The sequence below is a fragment of the Pinus tabuliformis genome, chromosome 8, assembly GCF_031772625.1.
Source record: "Pinus tabuliformis cultivar Carrire ecotype Pingquan chromosome 8, CPIR1, whole genome shotgun sequence".
Lineage (NCBI taxonomy): Eukaryota > Viridiplantae > Streptophyta > Pinopsida > Pinales > Pinaceae > Pinus > Pinus tabuliformis.
The window spans coordinates 1,871,340,106-1,871,347,634 of NC_142294.1; positions in this window are offsets into that span (position 1 = coordinate 1,871,340,106).

Consider the following 7,529-nt stretch of genomic DNA (forward strand, 5'->3'; position numbering starts at 1 on the left):
TGTTTAAAGAGAGAAAAAATAAACATTGGAAATTTCTATTTAAAATTAATATAAATTGATTATAATTATTATTTATAACATTAATATAAATAATAACAAATATGACAACAAATGGAGCTTCACATTGTGATCTAAGTCCATGTGACTCTATAGCATGAAATTGGCCATAAAGATCAAGTGCAACTAATATCGACTTCTAACTACATGGAAGTTTTGATGATGGTCATTTCAACATTTCATTTTTTTTTAAATCGTTCTTATATCAACTGTCTACGAATATTTTTAATCCTGATCGTGTGCTACTATATACAAAGCTACTAATTCGTTTGTGTTATAATTGCTGAGAGACCGCTCAGTAAGAAATGAGGAGAACACAAATGATCGTTAAAGAGAAATAGGAGGATATTTACTAATTATGTATTTCCGGGGTAAAAGATACAAGTAATATGAAAGCAAGTCTCATTACCAATTCTTATTTTTGGAATTTTGGTGTTTGGAGACACTGATAAAATTGGAACAGGATGGAATTTACTACATATCATAATCTGCAAACGAGACCTATTGTATACAACTTTTGAGGATTCGACTCTGTGACTTGATTTGCTTGTCTCACTGGCCAACCCTGCAGATTTTAGGGCTTCCATAGGTGCCCATCTAATATTATGAAGGAACAATTGTATTTTCGGGGACGAGGAGGAGAGGATTTTGTTGAGTTCGGAAAATTTTAAGGTCTAACATTGCGCTTTCATGATCAAACCATGAGGAGAAGCAACTTTGGAAAAATCAATTTCAAAATGTCTTGTATTTGTCAACACGGTCTACACAAATGGAGTTGAAAAGGGATGCAATTGTAATTGGCAAGAGGAGCTCTGTTGAGGTTGTCGATGGTTGGGAAGAAAACAAAGAGCTTCTTGGAGATCATTTAAGCAACCTTAGACATGTCATTACCACGGATAACCCATAAAATGCCATTGGAGTCATGGAAAAACTTGGGTCTTTGCCACTGAACGATGAGCTAAAAGAATATGCTAGGGACATAAATGAATTGGAGGATCAACTACATGAGCTTTTTATTCAGGTGTAGCAAATTATTGAAACTGGAGATGAAGGAACTGCCCAGGAGTTGATTGATGCTAACTATGAATCAGTAGCAGGGCAGTTAGAGATGGGCATTAAAGGCGTGGAGCAGGCTGCTATGCTGGACATTATAGCTCAATTGCGTATGAGTCTTCCTGACTTCAAGGCTACAAAGGATTTCCTTGAGAAGATAAAAAAAAATATTGGCAGGTGTTGGGAATCATGAACCACTGGTTGACAAGATTTTGGAACACATGGGGACTATGTACACATCTCTTGAGGAGCCAGAGGAAGCTTTGCCTCTGTATACGAGAAGTCTTGGAATTCAAGAGGCTGTCCTTGGAAGCTAGCAAAATAATGGAAGAATTTTATGTGGACTAATATTGCTTGGGTAAACCATGATACGACAACCTCAAATGGTGAATGGAATTTTGAGTTGTGGCATTGATAATGGAGGAAACAAACCCAGTTCATAAGTTCTCTACCTTCGCAGGTTTCAAAAATTAATTAAAATCTTGTGGTCAATGCATGGTCATACACTTAGCAATTTGTCACTAACCAATGTGTGGTATTGGAGATTTTTGTGTTGAGAAATGCAAAATCAGATTCTGGGAACTAATTTATTGACCAAGATATGATCAATCTGTGAGATCTAGAGCAAGTATAAATGGTGAACTATTATGCTTGCATACTTAGAGAAAATCACGGTGAATGTCCATATACAAGAATAGTGAAAATGGTTATTTTGATTCAACATTGAAAAGGTTGGTCAAAGAGCGACCATGGAAGGATTGATGCTATGAGGGAAAATGAACTTTCGTCAGTGTTGGGGGAGAAATATTTTATTTCTGTTCAATTGAAACATATGGAGGATGACTATTGTAACCGTATGAGAAGCAATGATCAACAATTTCAAGTTGCTTGTGAAAGAATTGAGAAGCAACAAAAGACACTGAATGAACAGAAAACTGCAAAACTTGCAAGGGATTTTAAGTTAAATGGCATGGAATTTGAGAGGGGAGAATATCCAAGGGATGTAAAAGTACTGGAAGAATATGCTTGGAAGATTTCAAGAGAGAATGAATCATCTCAAGGGCTCAAATATGCTATGCATGAGTTGAAAGAAGCAAATGACATTCAAGTAAAAGAGAGGCACAAATCTTCTGAGAATGTTACTAGTGATATAGACGCAAAAAATGAATTTCCTCAGCAGTACCCAGTGCAACAACAACTTTGTCTTCATGGTCAGGATTTTAACACAAGCCGAGAACTTTAAGTGAAGAAAATGCATTGATGTTGTTTGAGGATGGATATCTGGAGGAGCTTAAGAAGACATCAGCAATGTTAGATATTGCACATCTTAAAAATGAAAATCTGAGAATGCTTAATGCAGAATTGGAGGCCGAGTTAAAACACAATAAGACCATTCATGTAGGGGCGTGCATGCAGATGGGATCAAAACCTAATAGTGACATCAAGATGCGTAAAAGGTGAGGCTCACTATTTTGTTTAGCATGTTTTTCTTTGCCTATTAATGGACAAACACTGATGGGATTTTACTGATAAATGTGATAATCAAGATGCGTAAAAGGGGTTCAGTCAAATCCATTTAGTAGAAATTAAGAATCTCAAGAATAGCAAGAGGAATAAGAGGAAAGCAGAGACCGACATGCTTGATTTTTAGGCTGTGTGTTTTTTTTTTGCTATTTGGAAAGGTTGGAAAGGGTAGGTGCAAATCCATGGACATTGCACGGAATTATGCTCGTATGATATCAAAATGCTAGTAGTGACTACTCGATTTTCATGGTTTTTTTTTTCAAAAGTTCAGAAATGCTTGTTCTATGGCCTAGATAGGGTGCGAACCATGAAGTCTCTATTAGTTGGGAATCCGAATGGTGTGCAGGTTATTGATTGAGTGTATTAATAGCATATAATTAGTTTTGGTGATCCACGCCAAGTGCTTTCTAACACGAGTGGGGAAATGTTATCAGAAAGGTTTGGGAGAATGTTGCAGGAGGGGTGAACCTGGAAAATGATTTATTAGATCCCACTTGTTTGCGGAATAAAGTTGTGTTTCTATTGAATTAACATGCTTTCTTAGGTATGGTTATATGGTTTTAAGTGGAAGGTCTGGGAAACGGTAGAGGCTCTCCATTGGCAGCAGCTCGGAAATACATATGTATACAAAAATGAAGGAGGTCCTGTCGAGGTAAGTTCAGGCTAACTGATTTTAGAGCTCTCGCCATACAATCCAAGTAAATATAATTAATCTGGCAAGGTGATTGATTCATTGGAAAAATAATCCATAATCTAACAAAAGTCTTATATGAATATATATAAAATTAAACTGTAGAAACTGACAAGACAGATACCATAACATTCAAACAATTTGAAAATTGTTTATAGACCCATGGAACACCACCTGAGAATGACTGTTCTGTAATTGAAGGATAATGCAAGAACCAGAACTAAAAGAACGAATTAACCAACACCAACACATAGAAAATCTTGCTCATATATCAATATGGCCTACAATAGAGCAGGGAATAAAATTATTACTCTCCTTTATTTACTAACCTCAATGGAAATTGTATCAGAAAATCCTCAAATCATATAACGGACCGATAAAATTTAAACAGTGAAATATAAAGGAATATTGTTTACTACTTCCACGACATGATAGGAAAGATGTTTGTTCTGGGATATCAAGAGGGTACTACTCTCTTTGGTTTTGGCTATGACTTTCGACAAAGCAACAAACTTCAAGGTCCAGATTTTGAACCTAAGCTCTAATACCACTTGTGAGGCTCCCTCATAGGGTCCTCTAACTAAAAACTAATTTTCTCTAATTTTAAATACAATAAAATGGGAAATAACTTATTTATATCTAAACATTTATTTGATGATAATATACCATTAAAGTTTATTTACCATAATTTAAATAAGTAAGACTTTCATTGCAACCATTTACATAAGTAGTCAATAAATAGAGGAATACATGTTCCAATAACTTAATTGAGATGCTCCTGAGCTCCTGAGCCTGTTGGGATGCTCCTCTTGACTACCCGACTGGATTTACCTCCCAACCAACTAGGAAGTATTTCCTAGCCCAGGGAACCTCCACAGGTTTCCTAGCCCTTCGAGCCCAAGTCCAACCAGATGTAGTGTGTCCAAGTTAAACAAACACTCTCCTTCTCCCCCTTCTCTTTTCTCCACCTTCCTCCCAAAACAAAATCCTTCAATACCGCAACCAAAACCAAGACCAAGGACCCCCCTCCTCTCATCATCCTTCCCCTTTTATTCCTCCTTCCACCCCACCCCACCTCAACCACCTATCATTAATGTCATAACTACCCCCTCATCCTTTCATTTGACTTTTCTTACCATATCTTCTCCCAAATAAATTTGAGAGGACATTTTGGGGATAAGATATGGATATTTAATTTGGTAATTAATTAGGGAAGACCATATCTTCTCTCAAGTAAATTTGAGAGGACAATTTGGGGATGAGATATGAATATATAATTTGGTAATTAATTGGAGAGAAACATATATTCTCCCAAGTAAATTTGAGAGGACATTTTGGGGATGAGATATGAATATATAATTTGGTAATTAATTGGAGAGGACCATATCTTCTCTCAAGTAAATTTGAGAGGACATTTTGAGGATATGGATATGAATATATAATTTGGTAATTAATTAGAGAGGACCATATCTTCTCCCAAGTAAATTTGAGAGGACATTTTAGGGATATGGATATTTAAATTGGAATAAATGGAAAGAGACCATATCCGATCAAAATTTAAATTTGAGAAGGCAAGTTGGGAATTGAATAATAATAAAATTTATATCAATAATAAATTTACAGTTTCACCAATGTAGGTATGTACCAATATTTCTTGATAATTATAAGTCAATATTTTCAGGTAATTTAAACACTAGTAAAATTTGCATGATAATATTAAGTAGGGCATTACAAAGACTGTAATCAGAAATATTAAGAAAACCATTAGAGTGATCAACTGATTAACTCATATTTATAGCAATTATGAGACAAGTTATCGCTAAGGCTAAGAAGTAAGTCGTGGCTCTCTATGTCATGAATTATTGGGATGGAGTCTTTATGGATGGTGTTTTAGTACTAGATCCAATGTTGATGGCCTCGTGGACTAAGGAACCAATGTGTATGAATATGTTGTAGGGATGAGAATGGTCATTCATGCATCTCCATATGACTGTAATGGCCCACTTGATCCTATCATACTAATTTTGATTAGTGTTTAATTAATCTCAAAATATTGGCTTATAATTATTAAGTAATATTGGTATATACCTACACTTGTGAAACTGTAATTTTATTTTACTGATATGACTTTTATTATTGTTATTATTCAATTCCTAAGGTGTCTTCTCAAATTTACTTTTGGATAGGATATGGTCTCCTCCAATTTATTTATAAATTAAATATTCATATTCCAAGGTGTCTTCTCAAATCTACTTTTGGATAAGATATGGTCATTTCCAATTTATTTTTATATTAAATATTCATATTACATTTCCAAGGTGTCTTCTCAAATATACTTTTGGAAAAGATATGGTCTTCTCAAATTTATTCTAAATTACATATCCATATTTTATTCTCAACGTGTCTTCTCAAATCTACTTTGGATAAGATATGGTAAGAAAAGTCAAAGATATTAAAATTAAAGGATTAGGGGGTAGTCATGACATTAATGATAAATGGTTCAGGTGGATGGGAGGAAGAGACATAAAAGGGAAGGAGGATGGGAGGAGAAGGAGGGATCCTTGGTCTTTGTTTTGGCATTCGAAGATTTTATTTTGGTGGAGGAATGTGGAGAAAGAGAAGGGAGAGAATGGAGAGATAAATGAGAGAACACAAACTTGGATCAATTGGAGATTGTTGGATTTAACTTGGACACACTACAGTTGGTTGGACTTGGGCTCGGAGGGCTAGGGAACCAATGGAGGTTCCCTGGGCTAGGAATTCATCCTTAGTTAACTGGGAGGAAAATTTAGTTGGGTAGCCAAGAGGAGCATCCCAACATAGTTAGTAACAACCCAACCATGCTACTGGAACATGTGTTCTTCCATTTGTTGATTACTTATGTAAATTGTTGAAATGAAATTTCTTACTTGTTTAATATGTTGTAAATAAATTTTACTTGTATATTATCATCAGATAAATGTTGAGTTATAAATAGCATATTTCCCTTCTTATTGTGTTTAAATTAAATAAATTTAGTTTTAATTAGAGGACCCTAGGTTGGATCCTCACATATGGTATCAGAGCCAGGTTCAAATCTGGACCCTAAAAACCCACCTACATGACACAACACACCTTGCTATAGTCTTGTGTAACCCCACATGCCTATACGAAATCCACCCTGCAATATACAAAAGAGAGAAAAACAAAAATTAGCTCTACTACATAGTATATATTGCCCGCCATCATTGGATTATGATTATGATACCAATTCGCCAAGTAATTTGCATATTGATCATCTGGGAATGTAAGATCTACACCATTTCCCATCCATACTCTGGGGGTCGGCGGGCAACCACTATACTCGCTCATGTTCCCACATGTCTTTTGAAGATATTCTTCATATGTCATATGTAGAAGACCTTCCTTAGGAAGATAATCAACCTTTTGCCTTGAATTCCCACCAGCTCGAGATCACTCTTTATTTACATCTGTTCATCAAGGCCTTTCTCTCTCTATGTGCATATCATTTATCCTCTCCATTGAAAATGGTTACCTTGAGGTAGAAGCTTTTGGTTCTTCCAAATGTCCAGAAGTCATATTTGACACCAACCCACCAAAAGGATTGTACCATTCAAGTGGTTTGATAGGCGGGTGATGTGAAGATGGATACAACATAGGCATTATAGACCAATTGCCCTGAGATGTTGAATATCCTCCCATGCAATTTCCATCAACCGTAGCACTACCATAATCTCTATGGAGCCTTTTTGTAAGGGTAGAATCTCTCACAACCATCTTGTGCTTATGTTTTCCTTCAAATTCAGCTCCTTCATCTATAAGACCACAAAGATCTTCTCCAATTTCCCACGTTAGCTCCTGGAAATCTTTACTAATCTTCATTGGCTTGTACTCATTCAATGGGTTCTTCAGATGGAGCATCTTCTGGAATGGTAAATTGTAAAGACGAAGCCACCTCAAAAGTGCGTCCCCATGGATTTGTTCCATTATTTGATTCATTCCAAACAATTTCCCTCTTCCAACCAACAGGAGACATCATTTGGGCATATCCTTGGAAGTATTCACTCATATTGACACTAAAACTTAGAATGACTCTTTCTGAATTATGGAAAGCTTACTCTAAAATGGGCTCGTTCATCACTTGAGTTACCCAAATTGCCTTTTCAATTGACATTTGTATATTATGATGGCTCAGACTCTTAAT